This window comes from Coturnix japonica, chromosome 12 (assembly GCF_001577835.2).
Source record: "Coturnix japonica isolate 7356 chromosome 12, Coturnix japonica 2.1, whole genome shotgun sequence".
NCBI classification, from domain to species: domain Eukaryota; kingdom Metazoa; phylum Chordata; class Aves; order Galliformes; family Phasianidae; genus Coturnix; species Coturnix japonica.
In genome coordinates, this window is record NC_029527.1 from 6966978 (window position 1) to 6990685 (window position 23708).

Here is a 23708-nt window from a genome sequence, read left to right on the forward strand (position 1 = left end):
AAACTCCTGGATTCCTACTTTTTGCAGCCGGGAGGGTGCAATGGTCCCTCCTGTGCCATGCAAACAGCATTGCTGGGCGCACCAGTGAGGGGTGCTCCAACCTGGGGCACCATCCAGCACTGCTCACCGCCCTCCTGTCCCACATAGGGGAACTTAGTTGGGATCTGAGCTTCTTTAGAGGCTCCCATCCTCTCTTGCTCTCAGCATTTCACTCCAGTGCTTTACACAGAGGGGGTAGGAAGGGAATGCAGCAGATGTCACACTGCTGCTGAGCGTTCCACTCACTGTTGGCAGCTCCGTGCCACAATCGGAGCAGTGGTCATTGCAATGGAGGGCTGCAGATCCGCGACTCCGGGAGCAGGAATCAGAGCCATGCAGATAAGGCTGTCATCAGAGATAACAGCAGTCAACAACCCTCGGCATCATTATCTCCGCAAAGGGAGAAAAGCAGGCAGCTCCCTTAATATACAAAGCGCGCCGGGCATATACGTCTCCTTTACAATGATAGATGGTGAGGGATAAAGGGGAGATCTAACAGAAAGCCTTCAGCCTGCCTCACATTCTCCAAACAGTGCGTTCCTGATGGCAGCATGCAGCCTCCCCCCCGTGCACCGCTCCGGCCGGGTGCAGCAAAACAATTTCACTGACATGCATCTAAGTGAGGTCTTGGGTTTTTGGTTGTTTTTTTTTTCTTTCCCCTCCTTTGGTTAATGGAATTTCTTAAGATGGAATAATGAAGCGGTGATTGTCACCCGCGCCTCACTGCAAGGCAAACAAATTGGCTGGATCAGGCCTTTTTAATTTGAAAAAATAAATAGAATCAACGTGAATTTATTTGCAGTGGGTTGATTGCACTCTGAAACCATTACACTGCTAAACCTCTTTTGCTTCACAACCAAACTCCAGGAGCAGAGAGCTCCAATGCTGAGCCACCCCCAGTGCACAACGCAAGGCTTCCCAGCACCACAGCAAGTCCCATAGAGACACTGTCCCCACAGCTCCGAGAGCACGGAGGTGACGTAGGGAAAGGAAAAGTGGTGCAATCCTAAGTAAAATATCGAGGGCTGACTTCTTTCTGCGCATATCTGAAGTGAGAAGAAGCGCAGAAGGGCATTTAATTAAATCAAAGGGTAAAGGAGGGGGCTGCGGTGCAGCTTGCTATTATGTTACAGTTCACTAAAATGAAAACTTATTTTTAAACCTCTGGTATTAATTTGAGATTATTCAGATACTTAATTAAAAGTGCAGCATGTGTTAAATATTATTTCAACATAGATTATCATCAAAACCCTATGTAATAAGATCCTTCAATGCTTAGAGCGATATTTTATGCAAATTTTCTATGCCACCAAATGAAGGTCTCTTCATTATTATTTTTTTTCCCCCTTCTTCATTTGCAGAAGCCAGGCAGGAAAAGAAAGTTTCTAGAACAACACAGTGCCACAGATAACGCAGAGCAACAGACAGCAGCTCAGCAGTGGTTGCATCCCCAAGTCTGTCCAGGCAAAACCCTACTGGAGGGGGAGAGGCAGAGCTCAGTGCTCCAGGATTGAGCCCTCTGCCTACTCCTGAGATGGGATCAGATAAAGTTTATGGGGCAAAGATGTTTCCCTGTGTGGGATTTCTCCCATGGCCTTCGCTCTGCAAGGAGTCATTGAGGCTGATGGGAGCATCCGTTGTAGGATCGGGGGTCAGCACTAAGTTTTACATGCCCAGTTCCCTTTAAAATTTATAATAATAATAAATAATAACATATTACTTGCTCCAAGTGACAATATTTAGCCCCAAAAGGAAGAAAATGAAAGAAAACCAGAACAAGCACCAAATACTTACGTGCACTCCCCACTTCTACACTGGTCCCATCAGCCCTGCCACCAGCACACTGCTTGCATTGGCTGTGGCCAACCAGCACTGCTCTTTTCCTGAGCAAAGGCTTCAGTGCTTCATGTGAGCTTAAAAACAGTGCTGACCCCAACAGTCCTGGGCTGTGAGGAATTGCTGACCGTTTTTAACACATAGAACATTGTCATTTCTCTATATAAGGGGACTTCAAACAGAATGCCGCTCGCTGCTCAGCCTGAGCGTAATGCACTGATTTTCTAAATACCAGGATGGGTTTCTGTATACGAGGAGCTGCTGTCACAATATGGGAGAAGCACTACTTTCAGTTTGAGGGATATTTTGAGCTGTCATCAGAGAAAAAGCACACCGCTTTCAGAGCACCACCGATCAAAACCAACACCAACAGCGCATTGTGCCCACATCTGGAGCTCCAGCATGAGCACACCCCAGGTCTCAGGGGCTTTTCACCCTGAGCTGATGGCTGACATGAGATTTGGGAGCCCCGTGTAATGATGAGCCATGCTCAGCTGAGATACACCAGCCCTGAAAATAACACAGCAATAGAAAACGCCAAGACAATGTTACAGCACTCGGTCTCAGATCACGGTCAGAAGCGAGCAGCACCAGCAACTCAAACAAGAACTGATGCAAACAATAATTAGAAATGATCAAAGACAACAAATCAAGCAGCAGAATGCAGCCATGGCTGTGCGCTGAGAGCCAAAGGGGATTCCTCTGTGTCAGATAGGGATTATGAACGTGAACGTCCTTGGAGTGAACTGCAGAAAAGGTGCAATAAAGTGCATGAAAGACAAGCAGAAAGCTGAGGAGCAGAGTCTGTCTGTAAGCCTTGATTCTGCGCTCTCTGCTGCACCCCCTGAGCACAAACTCTCCTAACAACGTGCTCCCCTTCTCGCCCATAAACCCAGAGCCCGGCACCAGGACAGACAGCAGAGCAACAAATCCACGGCAGATCTGGAAGGGATTTGGTTTTGTTTTGTGACAAAGAGGGGGGAAAAAAGTGATAACCGCCTGTACTGAAATGGGAGAATAAGTGCTGAAATAAGTGAAAGAATGAGTCGTGCAACCTACCCACAGCTTCATCATGAAACAGAGACCCGAGCACAACACGATAGATCATCTTGGGTTTCATACAGAAACAGAACACAGACAGAAAGCTGCTTTCACAGGAACCTCCAGGCACGACACGCGAGTTTATGGGGATATTCTTTAGCGGGGATGTTTTGCAGCATAAGGATTGCGTTGTAGATTTCGTGGTTTCTATGTGTTTTTCCTCTTTTTTTCTTTTCTTCCCCCCCGTCCGAGAGTTTTACTTTTCTTTTTTTCTTCTTTAATTTTAATCTTCCGACACGAAGGGGAAGTTCACCAGGACACCCCCCCCAACCCCAACACCGGACAGTCTCGGACCGGGCGCCCTGCAGCCGCAGGAGCCTGCTGCCCTCTATCGGCCCCCGCCGCTCCTCCGAGTTCGGGAAAGCCAAACCCTGCCTCGGCTCCGCTGCTCTGTAATTAATGACTTCTTGGACCGGCAAATCCCCCAAGGAACGGCTGATACTTCTTCTTATGTCGCTTGCAACCCTCTGACAACACAGCCCAAAGGACAATACAAATATACAGCTTGATGAAGCTGTTAAACAAATACGAAATGCCTGTGTTTTGGCCCACCAGTCTAAACAATGTGATAATGGCAATAATAGCTCTATTCACAGCATAGCTTTCCCAGTACTGGCTCTTGTAAACTTTCACTATCTGAACTGTTAAACAAAACTCGGGCTCCATCAAGGCCCTTTGTGCCTTATCATGTTGCTTTCTGCACCACAAAACGATCCCCCAAAGTGAATAGGACGCCCCAAGGAAAAGCAAAGGGGTTGTGGGGTTCCCATAGGAGCAACTGAGCAGATATTGGAAACTAATAAAGTAAAAGAGATGGGACTTGCAGCAATCAAAAAGGCTGGAACAAAAAGAGTGGGGCAGGAGGAAAGGCACCAAATCACAGCACCTGTGTGGCCACTTCCTCACAGCAGGGCTCGTCCCATGCCCTTATGGCTTCTGAAATGGGTGCTCACCTCTGTGCAGCACGAGGGTTGCTCTCCGTCCTGTCCTCATCTCCCCTGGTGATGAAAATCTGGAGAAACGCCACAAAATTAAGTTAAACCGGCACGAGTTTAGAGCAAGATTTCCAAATATAGGCATTTTAAAGGGTGAACTGTTGTTCCTCTTAATAACGTACAAAATGTTGGGGTCAGTCCCGCTTCTACTGAAGCCTGTGTCAAGCCCTCATAAATACACGTACACAGATTGGTGTCTGAAGAGAAAGGGAATTACACGCATATGTGTGTGTCCAGACTGTATCAAAGATAACAAATAAGTGCGTTCTCCTTGCACAAACATGTGGATTGGGGTAAGCACAGCAGCACAAGAGAAAACCCATTTTATTCTTCCAGGCATCTGAAGCTGAGAACACAACCAGCAGGCACTGCAACTTCCAGAGGAGCAGCACAGACTGGAATTTAAAGCCATTTAAAAGAGTGGGCTGCTTCAGCAACGTCAGGCATCAGCTCACACATATCAATGTGTCCCAGCTTGCAGGTAACAGCCAGGATGCATAGCTCCCAGCTCCTGCCTTTAACTTTGTAAACAAATACATCTCTACAGACACTGCGCTGCTCTGCCCGTATGGAGCTCATTAACAGCTGGGTTGTACTCAAAATCTACAATTTACAGCATGTGCAGGGGAAATTATTTTTCGGACGCTCTCTGGCCCTGCTTCTCTGCAGACAGTGGAAGCCACCCACGTAGCCCTGTGTGCTCGTATTGAGCGGTGTTCCGAGCTGCCACATAGAGGTTTTCCATTAACAACTGCTGTTGGCCTTCACTGATCTTAGAGGGGTACCTGCAGCGGTGAGGGGCGGGTGCCCCATCCCTGGAGACACCCAAGGTCAGGCTGGATAGACTCTGAGCACATGATGGAGCTGCGGGGGTTCCTGTTCACTGCAGGATGGGGGCTGGACCAGATGGCTTTTAAGGTTCCATCCCAACTCAAACAATTCTGTGAATCTATGAACATCATATCCCAAGCTGCAGCACATCATCTGTGAGCTGACAGCACAGCCCCAGCTCTCCCAACCTGCTCTCCAAACAATGCCATGTATCACCATGTCCGTTCATTACACCAAAACCTCCCTCAATCACTCAAAACCTCGACTACCCAAAATTCACCACCACTCCCCCATTATGCTCAGATAATTGAGGTTGTACGGGGTGCACTTGCAGCCAGTTAGAAGAGCACGCATTATCTTTCAGCTGATACAACTATCAATAGCAAGCGTACAGCATATACTACAAAAGCTTTATTGTGCATATGGAGGGAGATAGAGATGAGATACGGTTCTGGGAGGCAGTTTGTCTAGTGGTTACAGTACAGAGTTGGGTGTCATGAGACTGGAGTTTTAATTACTGCCTCTGCTACTGACTCCGTTACTCAGATAACCGCTCGCTGTCTCTGCATGCCAGCATCCCTCCCTGCGAGAAGGGCACGGAGAGAATTACCCACCTCTGTCAAGCACTTTGATATCCTCAGATAAACGGCTTTTTATGCTCAGCTGCTGAGTGGTCCTGTCCATTTAATTGTGTTTTTAAAACTCTTTGGAAAGAAAGGACTGAAAAAAGCCAGCCGAAAACATGTGAGAGGCAGAGTTCTGGCTGCTGGGGGTTGGCACGGAGCTCAGCAGAGCTGCGCTGATGTAGATCCAGTCCTACCTGGCCCCTAAACAGAGGTTGCCAAACGTAACGTAACCAGCACGAACACGCTGTACTGTGCTAGGTACAAACTACCAATGCAGACTCTTATTTATTGCAGCACGTTTATGGCTCCAGCACAAACCAGCACTCAGTATTCAGATGAGACTTGCACAGCCTTCACAAAAGCAATCATCTGCTGGTGCTTGCTATTCTCTGACCGAACCCATTTTGCTCAGAGCCCCGAAACTTTCCTCACACAGTACTCGTCCTTCCCTGGGTGAAACCAAGCGCGTCGCACGCAGTGTGCCTTGGCCAGGCAGGGGGCCAGGCTCAGCCAGCATAGCACAGCTCTGCTGTGGTACTATTCCCAGGTAAAAATGCACAGAGACAATAGAACAGAAAGGTCTCAACATAGCCATAAGCCTGCTGGTTGCAGGTGAGTGGCTGCGGGAGCTCTCCATACAAAGCCATACTGCTAGAAGAGCTGGATGTTGCTGGTAATCGCCAGCACCTGAAGTGCTGCTATCTCTCTGCTTTGTCTTACAAGCATCTGGAATTCTGGTTTAAGGCTTTTGCATGCGGTGATTTCTGTAAGTCGCCTCCTCGGCTGGAGAGCTGAGGTGAGGGGGGAATATCCTGCGGCCGCTTAAAGCCTTTTATTTCTCTTGTAACATGGACATCTTGGAGAGCAGATTAGCCAAAGCAGAGAAAAATAAAAAGCAAACGGTATTACTGGTGACCTAATCCTTCCTCTTAGAAAAAGAAAGGGGAAAGAAAGCCTCTTGTGATCTCCAAGGAGGAACTTGCCTTGTAAACTAGTCTCCTGCTTGAAACAGAAACAAGAATGGGAATCCTGATACAGAGAGGCTACCAAAAGCAGGAAACAGCTTAACGGAGCCGAGATTTTCTTTGCAGTGCAACACAGGGTATTACACGGCCCCGTCTCCGTTAGAAAAATGAGTGGTGAGAACTTAACAGGTTATGAGATCCTTTGGCCACAAAGAAATCCAAACACGGTTATTTTTATACAGTAGGCAGGACCCTAATCTATGTCCAAGTTTATAAACTGTGGGCTTGTAGTTTGTTAGAGGGATTCTGTTACGCTCCTCTCTCTTAGGTTATTGCATTTACAGCCCTTCCAAACCTGCCCCTCCATAAAACCAGGAATGCTGCCCCTGCCCCCACCCCTAAGGGGCACAGGGGCAATCACCATTACAATAACTAAATATTTGAAGTAGGGAACCATTTTTACAGGTAAACACCACTTGGAATAAAAGTTTGCACTTCCTAAAGTACTCAGACAAAAGCACACTGGCTACCGCTATCCAGTACATAAGGACACGGAGGTTTGGGGTAAGCAAAGTGGGAAGCCACCACATAAACCTCTTCACTCCGACCCCTCAGCCCTCACTTGGACCCCCAGCCCCTCAGCTGCACCAGGGCGGACAATCGGCCCATTGAGCCCCAGCTTCAAACAGCTTAATCGCTCTTAATAGCTCATTTACCAGATAAATGCAACTTCCCTTCCTGCACGCAGATACCCATGACCAGGCTGTGGCTCTCTCCATTTCTCATTGTTGGGAAGTACCATGAGTGGAAAGGGGTTTTTTCTGTTTTTATATATATATATATATATATATATATTTTTTCCCTTTCTGCAGACTTTCAGTTTGTTGCCCACTGTGCTCAGCACCGCTGGGGCATTGCTTCAGCTTAGAGCGGACAGTCTTGAGAGCTGCTGTTCTCAAATCAGTGAAAACCTGAACCTCAGGGAACACGTGCAAACAATGCAGTCGTGGCTGCAGCCAATTCATTTTTTAAATACTAGGTAATATCTTCAGATTTCTCTCTTGGCATCGTTCCCCAGCTCCTACCAGAGTATCTAATGTCCACAGCTTCCTACAACATGGTGGCAGATGCCATTCTGATAGAACAGCAATTCCTTCCTGACCCAGAGGGTTACATCATACCACTGAAATGTGAGATCAGATCCAGTCCAGCTACCTGTCTGTCTCCGGGCTGCCTATCAATTAGCATTAGACACTAATTTGATTAAATCAGCACGCTGAAATTTTATTTGGTTCCACCTAAGGAGGATAATTCCCCCTGCGTGGTCTTTGGAACCCACTAATTTTCCAATGCAATGGGAAACACAGGTTGGGATTTGGAGGCTCTTTCTTCTACTTGTTAACATGTGAGCTGAAAACCGCAGTAAAAAATAAATCCACGCAACTTGGTAGAATGGGACTTGCCAGATGAAGAGAAAGCAGCTTTTACAGAATAGCCCAGATGGAAAAAAATGTATACATTTAACTCTGAAACCTGAAGTGTTCTTTGAGGGAAAACGAATACGTTTTAGCCTTAAAGGGATCACAGACTGCAATTATATAATTCTTGTCAACTGATGTTAAAGATAGGCTGGAAAGAATGTATGCTGAGGCCCTGCAATAAAACGAGCTCCTTTACTCCTTTCAAATGTTTGCAAGCCTTGGAGGTTATCCAAAGGTCGAATACAGGAAAAGTCTTGGTGAACAGAAAACATAATCATGAGCTTTTATAATATGGGCTCTTTTTGTAATAAAATAAAATTATTGTAAGGGAAGGGAGGGCGGGCTCTGTCTCCTCAGATCTAGGGCCAGGGGGCTGAGCTCTGATCAGAGGTTGCTGTTCTCCCCTCCCCGCCTGTCACTGCCCCAGAGAGAAGGCAGTGTTGGTGCTGGGTGCACTGCGAAGGGCACAGAAACCCCTTTGATGTCACAGCAGGACAAGGGTACATTTCCCATTTTACCGGAGGCACCGCACTGTGATCATGACAATAGATATGACAATATGGGAGATGCACACCAAACCTTTTTTGGTTCTGATCCCACACTACCACCTTGTTGCCAGACTGCTCCATCACCCAAACACACCTGTACCTCACAAGCTGAGAAAATAACCTTAGAAGAAACCATATTTCCCTCTCAAAGTCATGACACCCATTCTAATGGCAATCTGCACAGCCTGGGAAGCATGTCATTTATGCTGATGATACCACTGTAGGTATTGATTCTAATTTCTTGACTTTCTTGTGGCCTTTTTCTGTCTTTCTACCATTTTCAGTCTGGATGGAGAAGTCTTTCCCATTACTTTCACCAGATCAGTAACTAAAATTAGAAAAACAAAACAGAAAACAGATCATACTTACCAGTCAAACCCAGACAAGAAATGCTTCAGAGCTGGAGCACACTGGATAGGCTGCAAGCAACTGCATCTGCTCTGCTGGGATGTGAAACTAATTCACATTAGCAGTACTTTCGCAGATCATGACTTGGCCTGTGGGGCATGGCAACATGACCTGACATTTGAAATTATTTCTTTTTTTTATACCATTTCATGCCAGCAACATATTTTCCATCACAATCAGCTCCTCACCCTCCTTCATCATGGATGAACTGGTGTGGAGCTGTCATTTCACAAAGCCAGGAGACAAGGGCCTTCAAGCCCATGAATGACACTGCACGTGGAATGCGGCATGTCTTTATTTTTAATAGTGTGGGCACTTACAAAGGGGATGTAATGGGATTTGTCAGGGTATGAGCCCCACTTCAGTTATGAACCAACCTTCACCTCACATCACCTCTCTCTTCTCCCAGTCCTCCTCCTCCTCTTGAGTGGTGTTCTTTGGCTTTAACCACACGCTCCTCCTCATCTCTTTGAGCTGAAAAGTCAAGAGTAAATGCGTGAAACGGTGGAAAAACAATAGAAGAACACACCACTGATACTTAGAAATAAGGGCAACCTCTGCACATTCTGATTTAAGGAATAGTTTCATCATGTTCCTAAGTCCAGCTGATCTCCATGAGACATAGAAGCACACTGAAACACACACCAAAGTGCCCATCCTGAGCAAAGCTAATTCCAGAATCAGGGGTAAATTAAAGGAAGATGTCCTCTAGCAAAGACATACACTCAGGGCAGTGCTGGGGCCCAGGAAACAGTGACGGCAGCAAGCTGACCCTGCAGACTCAAAATGAAATCAGAGCCCGTGGAGACGAGATCCAGATTTTCCTGCACACAGTCCTTAGAGCTGAAGGTGGATGCTTAGGGGTGCACAGGCATCAACTGAGCTCCACACATGGGAACAAACATGTCCAAAGGCCTCACACCCAACAGCAAGCTGCTGGTTGCTGAACATCTGATAATTTGGCTCTGACAGCGGGCACTGAGCCCTGGCAAATCCCACTCCCAGCCCTGCTGAAAATCTGTTGCCACATCATCAATGTTAAAAGACAGGTTTTTCAAATGGGAAAAGCACATTTATCACCCTCAGTAAACTCACGGACAACACAAGGCATAATTGCTCAAATGTCAAATAAAAATTCTTGGCTGAGTAAACACCATGCGTGGACCCTTTTTGATCCCCAAATATGAATGCTTCAGAACAGGATGAGCATGTGGCCAGTGGGGCTGTAATGGAGAGCGCTCTGAATCCTTAGCTCTACCAAGTGTGATAAAATACCCCCTATTGTGGAAAAAAAACCCACCTCATCTGAAAGACAGAGGGAAACCAGATGGGAAAAGAGCACAAACCCTCTGGAGATTTCAAGGATCTCACCCCCCCCCACCACCACCACCTTTTCCTTCTCTTGCATCCAATATTCCCAAAATAACACAATCTCCCACAGGTCCAGGAGAAGTCTTATCTACCTGAGGCATTCAGAGGGCAGGGCTGCAAGGGCAAGTTTAGTGCTGGCTGTATGAGCCTAACTCAAGGGGCACCAAATGGGCACTAATGGTGTAGGGCCTCTACCTCAGCTATCGCTGACTGCAGCACCTTGGCCACTTCAGATTTTGCTATTTGTTCTGCTGCTCGGATCACTTCAGCAACTCCTTCTGCCTCTGGGTTTCCTGAAGCTTCCACTGCTGCTCCATCAGGGTTGGCCACCTTCAGACTTTCCATCTCTTTTGCTGCAGTCACTTTTCCTAAGGCTGCCGATGCTGACACATCCTTCTCTGCACCACTTGGCAGCAGCGTTTCTGTGTCCCCTGCACAGTCCCCAGCAGAAAGGGCAGCAATGAGATCCATCCCAGGGGATGTGCAGAGTCTGGAACCTGTTGGTAGAAATGCAGAATGAAGCAGCATGACTATAAAGAAGTCCAGAGCCATTACAAGGGGTTGGTGTTGAGACCTGGAGCTCCAGTGCCTCTTCTTAGGTGGATTGTGTAGCAATTTCTATCAGAGAAAACAGAGTACAGATTCCAAGGAACATGCAATTCAAATGTGCTTTTATTTATTTAGTTATTTTGCCAAACCATCATACTCTGGTGAACTTTCTGTGAGAATAATTCCAAGGAAAGCCCCACAGGTAGGGAACAGCAGCCTCCAGTCAGGCACAGTGCACCTTCTCCTGGATTTCTGCACCAACACATCTCACTTCTGACCTGCAGCATCCATTCTGTGCTCCCTGTGTGCAGCCAGGCCATTCTGCTGGGACACTGGGTCACAAGTCTTGCACTGGGATGTTCATCCAGTTCCATGGTCCAACCATCAGCTCAAATAGGTGACATTTGACAATGAAAGGATTATTTCTGGTAGATACACAAGAAACACTGGCAGAGGAGATGGATAACATTGTCTGATACATAGGTCAGCTTATTTGTATTACAGAGATCCCTTGTCAAATATTACCCCACTGACAGGTCAAAAGGCAGGTAACAGTGATGCTAGCAAGTAACAGTTATCACAGCAGACTTGGAGGAACCTCATACCACAGATGCTGCTCCTCATTAGCAGTACCTTCTCCAGGACAAGTGGAAGAGGTGACATGAGATGGAGTAAGTTTCATGAACTGAGAGCATGAAATCAAGAGCCAGAAATAGCCACCAGGTTTGTCCATACCAACCAGACTGGACAAAGACTTCACACTTTGTTTACTCCACTGTGTTCTTTCCCTTCTTTTGCATGGAGCCCAGTACAGCACTGGGACAGCAGACAATTAGCTTTTGGGCACACAACGACCCAGCAGTACAAAGGGATTCCTGCAGACAATGTTTAGAGACATGTTTATGCTGTAAGCCTGCCAGCACAACACCAGGGTTTGCCCACATCCCCGAGGACAGAAGGCAGTCACTTGCTCATGCCACTGAACAAGCTACCTGCATATCTGCTTCATTAACTAGTAACCCCGTAGGCCGTCTGACAAGAACATACTTCTTTTTCCTCTGGTAATTAGCCCTGAAGGCTGGTCACGCTCACTGGCCATGAAACGCTGCAACAAGCAGCCTTTTCATGCTGCCAGCCTTACCTTTGTCCCTGCCCATTCCTATTGGCCATGGAAGGCAGGCATGATGCCTGCACTACCACGGGCATCTCTCAGCAGGGCAGAAATGAGCTGGCAGGGGTAGCTGGATGGCATCTGCAGAGACTGGGAAAAACGTCACTCAGGAAAAACACAACCAGCTCCAGGAGAAGGGATGGGGCCAGCTTGAGTTGTGCTGGGAAGAGGAAGGGTCTTATGAGGCTCCAGAGATGCTGGAGGAAGCAGAGGGCTTTGTGCAAAGAACTGAACAGGAACTCTGCTGGGAGTAGGACTTTGCTGCATGCTGCACATGCCAGGCTCTGGTCCCAGTTAGCAGTAGTGTCATGAAAGCAATAAAAGACCTAAATCTACTTGAACGAAAGTGAAACACCTCCCAGAGTTCCTGAAATGTGGGCTGAGTTAAGCTAACGCTGACATGGATGCAGTATAAGGGATTAAAATGTTATTTTTAAAATTACTCTCCTTGTCAGAAAACAAAAGAGGCAGGTTAGCAACACTCACCCCCATCAAAGATGTTACGGCTCTGAAACGAAGCGTGCATAGCCCAAAGCTCCAGCTTTATGATCACGTTTCCCCTCCAAAATATTTTTGAGACAGATTCCAGGCACTTCAGCAAGTAGAACAGTTCAGAGATTAAAAGCAAACATATTCCCAGCAACTCTGGGCAGCCTGCTCTGGCAGCAAGACCACAAACCTGGGAGTGAACTGTGCTCTGACTTAAGATATGACCTCCAAGAAGTCACACCTGCCTCCCTGGCCTCAGCCCCTCATCCGCAGTGCTCTGCTGCAGCCTTGGCTGAGAATTTGCAAAGGTTGCTCCCTATTTTGTTCTCCCTGAGGTCTTGTCACCGCAAGGATGATCTTTCAAGGAGCTTGCTGCCTGCACAGTTTTTCTGTATGTATACATTAGCATTTTGACCCACATTTGCATGGGGACTAATTCAACCTCACAACCTCCAGTTTAACCTCACAAATTGCCCTGAACCACCAGAAGATTACCCCATGTCCCCAGGATCACAGGTGGCTCTCGGATCACAGCACATCACTGAAGCCCACTCCCTGCCTGCAGCACTCCAACACCATGGTTGCATTCCCAACCCGAGCACTCACATGCCTCACTCAGGATTATGCAACTCCAGCACCTCATATTTGCTGTACAACCCCCACTTCCTCTTCTCGGTGCTCCATTCTCTGCTCTGTGGCAATTTCATAGAATTATTTGAATTGGAACAGACCCTTAAAAGCCATCTGGTGCAACTCCCTGCAATGAACAAGGACACCCACAACTCCATCAGGTGCTCAGAGCCCTTCCAGACTGACCTTGGCTGACTCCAGGGATGGGGCACCCATCACCTCTCTGGGCAGGCCGTGCCAGTGCCTCACTGGCCTTAGTGCAAAAACCTTTTCCTTCTATCCATCCTAGTTTCCTTCTCTTGGGGGCAGCGGCCCGTGAGGCCCCTGTTAAAATCTCCCCCACCACTTGGCAGCTGTGTCATTTGCCCCCAGCCCATTTGTTTATGTCTGACTAATGCTCATTGCTTCAAAATGAGTTTGAAACTAATGCTGTGTCTCCCAATTAAATGTTTGATAGAATGACATCAAAAGCAGAACAGACAGAAAAAAATAAATGATTTCCCATTGATAGGCTGGCCACGCTCTACAGAATTATAAGGCTCCAGTTGCTTAGAATTTCACTTTAATCTTTTGAATTAAAGCTTTCCATGCTGCTTGTCTTCCCCAGCTGGGATTTGGGTGAAAGTTTCAGTTAACACAGTTTATCCAGTGCAGGAAAACTTTCAACCCAAGTTAAGAAGAAATAAATAAACTGCTATCTATCTCTTCCAAGCTTCTGGTCAAACAGCCTCAGCATGATAGTTTGCAACACTGCTTTCATTTTGGAAGGAAGGTCATAGTGGTGCCAGAGAATAATATTCCTATAACACACGGAGAGCAACACACCTTTGTGCTGTGAGTCCCTGAAAAGTGAGAGTCTGCACACACTCCAGAGCCATTTGTGATAGTTTGGCAGTGAAAATATTTTTCAGAGTTCTGGCTTTGTAACCTGAATATTCCTTTTGTGCAGTTTTGGTGTTCTTTAATGTAATCTGTAAAAATAGCCAGTGACCTTTAGTGACATATAACAGGCTCCTGGTTTCCTTCCATGGTTTGAAGACTTGAACAATAGCCCCAAAGAAATGACTCATTACTACACTCACACACATACTCCATGCCTGGGAAACTGCTGGCTGTCGGTCAGCAGGAACAAGAAGGAGATTCACAGAGTTCCACAGTGCGATGGGCTCCAGCAGTTTGGGGACTCATATACAAAAGGCCTACCTTGCAACCAGCCAACCTTGCACCAGCCATTGCTACAGACACCAACAAGGAAGGGACATCCAACAAGTTTTGGGTGGGAGACATCTGGGGAAAGGTCACTCTGGGTTGCCAGGGGACTTAGTGGCTGCACTCACTGAGCTCTCAGCATAATGCTTTCCGTGCTCTGAGCCTCCTGACATCTTAGCAACCTTTCAGCATGGCAGAGTGGAGGATCCATATTCCCCAAACAACATATCCCTTTAGGTAGGCCAGGAGCATCAAGTTACCCTCATTCTTACAGGGGGAGGAAAACTTCATAATCCTATTAGGCTGCATTCACTTGACACCAGCTTTTAACACGTGTCCTGTAACCTCAGCCAGAAAGAAACCTTCAGCAGCTCAGCTGGTGGAACTGTTGCCTTTAGACCACAAGCAACATGCCTGAAATCTGAGAGAGGAAATCTGCAGGTTTCTGAATAAATCAGGATTCTGGAAGTGGGGTCAACCTGCGGGCTGACAGTCACAATATGACAACTGCCAGCATTCAGGGGAAGCAGACAGCCTGCAATGAGTTATGTTGTCGCACTGAAATCCCTGTCTCCTGAGAACTTCTACACGGCTGCCAATGCTGCTATTTGCCCAACACAGCCATAGCATTTGGGTCATTAAACAATACTGATGGCAATGCCCGGAGAACTCCAAGCACCTATTGTAGTATCACTGAATTCCTCCTTTGATCACCCTGGTCAGAAATACCTGATTTTTATCACTCCTTAATAGCTCCCAATCAACTTTAAGAAGTTACCACAATGCTCATGGTAGAACCTTTGTCAGGCTGGGATAATCATTGACAAAACCAGAAGAGCAGATCTCAGCAGCTCAGTACTGTCAGCCATTTGTGACCTTCTGGATGGCCTCGCTACCCCAGGGACAGGGTTTCAGCTTCTACCTGGAAGATTGTTCTGTGTTAGAGCAAAAGAGGCTGCAAATGTAAAAGCCATATTCTCAGGTTCCAAAGAGCCAGCAGAGATTTAAAAAGGGAAGAAAATGTGAAGCACATTTGAGTCATTCCTTGGGGATGCACCATGCCCTAAATATACAGTAGGAGCTTGCAAGATCATATGCTCTTTTAGGCCACTCAATAGAAACAAATCTGTGGCATACTTAAGATACAGAAGCTGTCACCCTTTTAGTGTCCCAAATAAACCAGAATACACCAATACTTACTACATTTTTTTCTTCAAAGCTCTAATTGATGAGTGTCTACTGAACCCCAAGCAGCTGCTTATTCAGTATTACAAGCTTCTGTTTCAGGCTTGAAGAAGGACTCAATGCTTCCAAGTTTACCTAAGCTCTCCAGCCATCCCAGTTTGTCTAAGATATTATCTCTACCCATAAGCCTTGTCCAGCAGTAAGCAGAAAAGCACATTGTTTGTTTCCAATATCTCTCCGTTAAAGGGAAATGAAAACTCAGCACTCCATTGAATGCTTCAGACATCAAAATGGTCAAGAGTCATTTGAATGAAGCTTATAAATGACAAGAAATTATAGAAGTTAATATTATTTTACAAATGTATGCTTTCCTGTACGTTGATGTGTGGCTCTCAAGAGGCTCGAAAACTCCTAGCAAACTCTTAAGAGACAAAAAACATTGAAAATGAGCTTTAAGACCAAGACCTCATGGACTTCTCTGAGAGAAGGAGAGATATCAGAATCCATGACAGCTTTTAACTTACAAGTTATAACCACTTATAGCAACTCATCTCTTAAATGTGTGGTCATAACCCTGTGCTTAGATAAGGATTTATTTTGTTTATTACCTGAATGGTGACGAACACATTTGGAATTTTTGGATGGGCACTAAATCACAAGGCATTACCTTGAAGCAGGTGAGTGGATTTGATGGGCATCTGCATGGTTCTCTGTCAACTCAGGTGACTTTTTAAAAGACGAAATGATAACTGGGATTTATAAGACTTGCATGTTCTTGAGCAGTGAGAAAAAAATGGCAATTTCACCTACTTGCAAGTGAAGTACTTCCAATAGGCAGGTTGGCAAAAGCAACATAGGAACAATGAATTAAAATAAAAAACAATTTATGCATTTACCCTTGAGTAGCAGCTGTGTTTGGTGGAAGTGGTGCTTCCCTCCTCCCATATATGCCCGCATTCACTTCCCTCAGGTACAGATCACAGACTTATTAACCCAGTTGACTTCATCTTGGATAGTTTATGAAATCGTAAGAGCTTTCATTCTCTGCTGCTTTTGGGGAACTTTGTAGGCTTTCAGTGCTCCTCCTCAGGTCAGCCATGCATGATTAAACTAAATTCCCTTAAAGAAGACCTCTGTTTATTATTAAAACAAAAACATTAAGCTATAAAACATTAAAGTGTTGTTTAATGACCATTATGGCTATATGAGAGCCAGATGGAAGCTGCTCTGTGCTGTCCAAGCTCAGCTTCCCAGGAGCGATGCTCCATGCAATGCGCACCCTCTGAGCAGCACAGAAAACACACAGAGCAGCTCCACCACTCCAGGCTGCTCACTGGAGGTCACATCCTCAACCCAGCATACAGTCAAGGAGACACCCATCTCCTCTTGCTCTGGATGGGACAGCAGCATCAAAACTCCTCCTCATTATCTCCTTAACAAAGTAACCACTCATTGAGTCACACTGCATCTGCTCCTAGAGCTGCTCCTGGGCTCTACCTCACAGGATCATTAAGGTTGGAAAAGACCACTAAGATCATCCAATCCATCAGCCCATCCTCACCATGCCCACTGACCACATCCCTCAGTACCAGATCTCCACGGTTCTTGAACACCTCCAGGAGTGGTGACTCCACCACCTCTCTGGGCAGCCTGCACCAATACATCTTGCCAGTATCTTTCCCAAAGAAGCCAGTGGTTATCTTGCTATGCAGCAAATAGGAAAAGGCTTGGACTGTACATACACTGTACGGTAGCAAAGCCCATACAGACCATGTGCAAAGAGTAATAACTGAACCTTTTCCAGAAAGCAGATGTCCTGGTGTGTGAAAGTAATGCCTGTTCACTATCTAGCCAATGAAACAACTTAAAAGTAATAAAGGATAAGCTTCCATTCTCAGAAAAAAAATCTATATGAATCAATAATCACATCTGTAGCAAGCATTCTATTCAGTGAGCTCTGATTATCAAAAAATCCACAAGAGTAAGAAGCCAGATCATTCACAGCAACAACCAAACAGCTCTCCTCTAATTGCCACGTTGGGCCAGAGAAGCAGAGTAGGAAAAAACTCAAGCAAATCCCCACTGAATTCTTTAAGGAGGCTCTAATCCCACTCCTACTGTCAAATGAGAAATTCTGTTCTTGCAGGAAAAGGATCTTCCTCCCATCGCAGAAGCTTCCTCCAGCATCTGAGCTGAGCCAATTGCAAATGCAATCTTGAACCTCTGCCCAGCATGATCATCAAGAACTGAAACTTTTGAATCAGAATGATATAAAAGATGCCAATAAAAATTTCTTTTCTGCAAGCCCTCCTCTGATGTCTGAATCTTGCCCCATTTCCCTTCCAGCCCAGTTAAAACCTGGGCTGTGCCAAATCCCAGGGCAGACCCCACTCACAGCATTTCTGACACAAGCCAGGGAGCAGTTGAAATTACAAAAGACAGTTCTCATGAGAACCCCCGGATCAAAGCAATCCACCTCCATTTGCATGAACTTTTAGATAAACATCCAAAAAAGTTTAAAGTTCACCGAGGGACCGACCCTTCTCTGCAGTCACCCTCACACAAACACAAACCCCACATTTGCCATTTCTCTTTATGGGTGGTAAGGTCTTTGGGGCAGGCACCAGGATTTCCTATGCACTAGGGAAGAGCCAGCACCATCACCCTCTGGTTCTAGACAGAGACTGTGCATCTTTCCACAGTGTAAATAATACTTGTCAACAGTCCAGCTCTAACATGTCTTCATTGTGACCCTCCTTTCATCTGTCCACGCTACACTATGATACTGAGGTCAAATTCAGGGAGATCTGATGTGAACACGAAGCATGAATGGTACATCCAAACGATCAGAGTTTGGACAACAAGGCCCCAAAATACAACAAAGCTTATCTACACATCACTCAATCCTCCTTTGCTCTAACCACCAGATGTTCTCCATTCAACTACCTGTTACATAGTGAGCTTCAATTAAACTGCCACGATCACAGCACAGACTGTCATAGCAGGGATCTACTTTTGCCTTGGCATCCTACTTCTGGTAAAAGGTATAAGATACAAAGAAGAAGCAAAAATCCTGTGACAGTAGACGAGGTTCAGGCGCCATAACCATGGGCTCAAAAATCTCTCTTTTCCCCTTTATAAAAGCCAGCAGTTTCACAAAGACTCAAACAATGGATTATCTTCAGGGTTACTGTGACGTGACTATGAAGCTTTCTCGTCAAACTGCCAGTGGGGAGGGAAAGGGAAAAAAAAAAAAAAAAGCTTTCTGAATCAGGCTCTTATCATTTATACCACATTACAATCCAAAATGAAAAATGACTTGCTCCAGATTTGATAGAATAAAGCATCTTGAGATGCCATAGAAGTACCCAATTTTCAATAAAGACATTAAACCTAAGCTTCAAAAAAAAAAAAAAAAAAAAAAAAGGGAATAATTACATCGTTTTTTGCTTTGAGTTTTAATGTTAAAAGTGTCAATTTATAAAACTAGGTGAACATCCACAATTCCTAAGCAGACTGCAGCTAATTAGACCCCTTTTGATCTTTTATTTTGCCCAGAAGCTTATTTAACAACTTTACACAAAACTCAAGGTTTTGACACAGTAGTGGACTGGGGGAGGGGGGAAGACTGCAGAAGAGAAAAATCCTCTCTGCATTTCGCTAAGGTGGAAGCTCATCACCTTCCCAGGCACATATTCTGTCAGCAGAATGCTTTATAGCAACATGCTGGACCACCTCCCATCAGAGCTATCGGAATGGAGACGCTATAGAGAACAATGTATTCCTACACAAGCAGCATCTGCTCTCATTGCAAAGGGTTATGCAGAGGGTCTGGTGGAAGTGGGGGAGACAGAGCTGGCCCACACTCTGCTGTCCTGCACCAAAACAAACCTTCAAGTGAGATGGCTCCATCCTGGGGCAGGGGAAGGGTTGAACTTGACGGTGTCAGTGGTCTTCTCCAGATTTGATAATTTTATGATTCCATGGATTTATATGACATCAACCTGCTCCTTAATGGGGTATTCCCTCCTCTGGGACCTCCACATCTCTCAGGAGGGAAACAGCAGTGAAGGACTGCTAAGGACAGGAATTGCCTTACCTCATCCTGAAATGGAACATCTCAGGTCTTACGCACACAGACCCCAAAGAGCAGCCAGCCAGCCTGATCCAACAACAGCTGTTAGGAAAGGAGCAATAGGAGGAGACGGGATGGGGAATTCTAACAGCACAGCACAGCTGAGTCTGCAGTAACATGCTCCTGTATGCAAGCTGTTCCTACTGATGGGAAGCTGGATGGATTTAAAACAACCACAGCCACTTGGACATGCAGCTTTGTGTTCTGTGTCAATCTCTGCCTAAAGGGAACAAGCCTAGGACCTGGCCTAAACCTCAGTAACAACAGCCCTCCACTCCTGCCCCTTTGCTCCCTAATTTAACTGTCTTCAGTCTCAAGTAGGAAGAGTTTGAGCTCACCTGGTAGCTGAGTTCATTTAAGATGCACTGTTCAAGCAGGAATAAGCACGCGGAATGCAGCTCTGAGCCCCCACAACACACATCCACACACCCACCCAGGGGACCCCAAGCACCAGCCCTGGGCTGTGCTCTGACCCCCCTTACCTCACATCCACAGCCTCTAGGAAAGCTTAAAAAGTTGTCTCCAATTTGTTGAAAAATCAGTCTCTCTCACCCAGTTCCAAGGCCATCCTGGCTTCCAATTTTACTTCTTTTTCTCCTCGCTCTCCTTGAGGTGTGTCAGCTGAATGGGGCTTCTACAACAAAGGGAAGAAAGACAGAAGCAATCACAGACTGCACCCACACAGCAGCAGAGAAGATATTTCACCCCCTGTGCTGCACATCACAGCAGTAATGATTTCCAAGAATACCACTGACAAAGTTAAAAGCTTAATGTAGTAACAAAAATCAATACCGTGCTCAAGAAAATCCCCTGATGCTGGAGCATCACTCAAGTAGATGGCACTGGGGCATCCCCTCACCAACAGTAGCTGGTAGCCTATTAGAGAGGGGAGGTTGCTTTAATTTATTCCCTTTGTTGTTCTCATATAGATCTTCCCCTTTTCAAGTGCTCTTCGTACCTTCATACTGCAATTCGGGTTCATAAATAGAACGAGTTCTAAAAGCTAGGATCAATATAGGCTGCTTTCCCTTTCAGACAGGAGGCAGCAAAAAGGAGAGAGCCAAGTGCCCTGCTGGCACAAACAGCAGATCTTTCGTCCTGCAGTTCTACCATTAAAATATGAATCCAAATATGGACTTAAAGTCAGTTAACTCCTGGAAACAAAAAATAATTACGAGTCATGCTTGCATCTCGAGTGCAATTCCCTGGGCATAATCATCAAATCCCAACCCCCCTGCCACAGGCAGGGCCACCAACCTCCAGATCTGGTACTAGACCAGGTTGTCCAGGGCCCCATTCAATAGCTTGTCTTGAACACTCTCCGCTTCCATTAAACACACTTGCCAGATCCATAGAGCTCAGGAAGAAATCCCAAAGGATTCCACTTCTTTTCAATTGGAAGCCTTAGCAAGTGAAAAGCAAACCTTCTCCTGCCACCTCTTCAACACATACACAAAACTCTACCAAAACACACCACACTGATGCTTTGCAGTAACACCTGCTTAACACCAAACAAAATCACGCCTAAGTCACTGAGTCAGTAAAATCAAATCCAGTACGTCAAAATATTTGAGCTTCACCCAAACACTCCTCGTTGGTTAGTGCTAAAAATGTGTTCCATCTCTTCATCCTCCTGCCAGGCCTTCTGTGAGAAAACGAAGCTCAGTAACACGTCTAAGACCAGAAGAATATTGCTTGAACCAAAATAGTAACTAACATCTCATCCCTCAGCCCGTTCTCCTCCGAAGAATGAAGCCCTTCCACCTCTGAATGTTTCAGCTTGGCTTTTAGCCACAGCTTATCGCTCTTATTTCTTCTCTCCTATAACCCAAATGAACCTGTGTTGTACTAGCTGTACAGCAAATGGTGAGAGAAAGGCACCTCATCCCTACTGACCAAAGGGCTCAGGGCAAAGCCACCTGAGTGATTTTGGGAGGCAGAGCCCCAGCTTCCCAGAAAAGCCATTCTGCAGCCCGCAGCTGCTTCAGCACAGGGTTGGGTCTGTGCCTTGCTGCGCTCCAGCTTCACTCAGCCCCTCGGCCCTTCCACCTCTGCAGCTGAGTTGCACCGTGGCTCATCAGAACACGTTTACAAAGTGATGGCTGAGAGCTTGGCCAGAAAACTCTCTGAGCACAAGTGCTGTTGTTTTTACAAGGAGACAAATCCACAAGGTTGGGAGAAGGAGGAAGGAACATCTGCTTGCACACAGTGCAGGCACAATCTGCAGCTGTGAAGCCCCTCTTGCTGCCTGGTGCTGCCTGCTAACCGCTGGCATGAATTCAGCAACAGCATTGCACATGTGGCAGGCTGTTTAATTTTAGAAATCAAAACTATCCAGTGATTAAGTTAGTCATCCTTCCTCAATTTGGGACCAACACAACAGTACCAGAGGCAGTGGTCATAACCACTGTGGTTTGCAAGAGGGAAAGTGTGCTTGTGTGTGAACACCAGGAGCCCTACTCCGCTCTGCCCAGCCTCACTTTGCAAAGGGAAACACTCCAATGAAGGCTCCAAATGAAACCTGAGTGCACAGATCCTGTGACGCAGGAGGCTGCAACCCTGTAAAGCCCAGCGGTATCTTCCCCTTCCAGTGAAAACCAGCGAAGGAAGAAAGCAAACAAGTCATGGAGGGATTTTCTGTTTCTCTAGACAAACATGCTAAGAGCAGTTCAAAAGAGGCTAATTAAATTCTAAAATCCCTGAGCAAATACATTAATAATGATTTTGAAATGAGCAGTTAACCAAGGAAGTTTTCAAGGTGGGAAGTGTTTGATACAGAAGAGCTGCTCAGTGTTCGTTGCAGACGATCTCTCTGGATAGCACACGTGTTTGGAGCCTGAGCAAATGCTCCTGGGCCTGGGAAAGCAGCATCCTCCCTTCAGGCAATCCCACTGCTCCCACCACCAGGCCGCCAAGGCAGTGCCAAGCGATGTGGCTGCAAGCCTGAAGGACCACTCTGCAGCCCCATCAAGCATGTCTTCTTACCTGTCTCCAGGGCACAGGAAAAAGCAAAGATGCTCATTCTCTCCTGTTGTTGCTACAGGAAGTGCCAGATAAATCTTTTTCCTCTTCCAAGTCAAAGGAAAGAATCAGCAACCTGTAACAGACGAGTTAGGGCTGTTTGTAGGGAAGGGGTTTGCTCATAACCATAAAGAATTTTTGCCCAAACAATGGAAAATGTGCATGAAATATTCAGTCCTAACAGGCACCAAAATTTTCCCCTTCACACACAAAGCATGTGATGGTGAGAAATCAATAATTTCTTATAACTGTTGACATGGTGGGGTGGAAATTCTGACAATGCTGTGTGGTCTCCACTCCCATGGATCAGAGAACCTCTCAACTTGAAATGCCACCTTGCCCACAAGCCAAGCAACCATTGCTCTAATGGTACTGTCTTCACTTAACAATGGCAAACCAAGGTGCAGCGAAAAACAGCGATGTCCCCTTGGGAAGCTTTTGGCAGAGCTCAGAATTAACATCCACTGGTCAAGGCCCTGCTCTGCTCAGACCTCCAGCAGCAGCCACTAGGCTACCTTTCCCATTCTCTTCCCCTATTCTCTTCATGCCCTTGCTCACTGAAGTACAATTACATTTTTTTTCTCAGGCAAGATCTCATGAGATATTGATTCATATGCTTGTTAAAATCCAGATCCATTATATCTCCCCATTTTTATTTTTTTTTTAAATTTTATTTTTGCTTTCATTCACTAATTTTATTGTCCTATAAAACAAGAAGATTTTCAGGGGAGATATAATCACCATGCCGCCACTACTGCTCAAGGCACACAGCTGCCAGCATCTTCCGGAAACATGTTTGTTTAGTTCATAAATCCTACTTTCAGTATTTTGCTAGATACAAAAATTACACACACAGGACAATAAATTCCAGGATCACTCTTCCTTTGGACATGACAAACAGGACTGCAGTTATTTCCTCAGCCCTGAAGTACCTCTCAAAGAGCAGTCAGCAGCCTCATAACTTGAGATAAACCATTTAATTTCCAGAAGGAGCCTTGTTTGTATGGAGACACAAGTTATTGTCTGCTGGGTGCTCTCTGATTGCTCTCTGTTGGGAAGCAGGCGTTTGGGCTGAGCGTGTTCCTGGCACACAGTTGCCTCATTCAAAATTGAAGGAT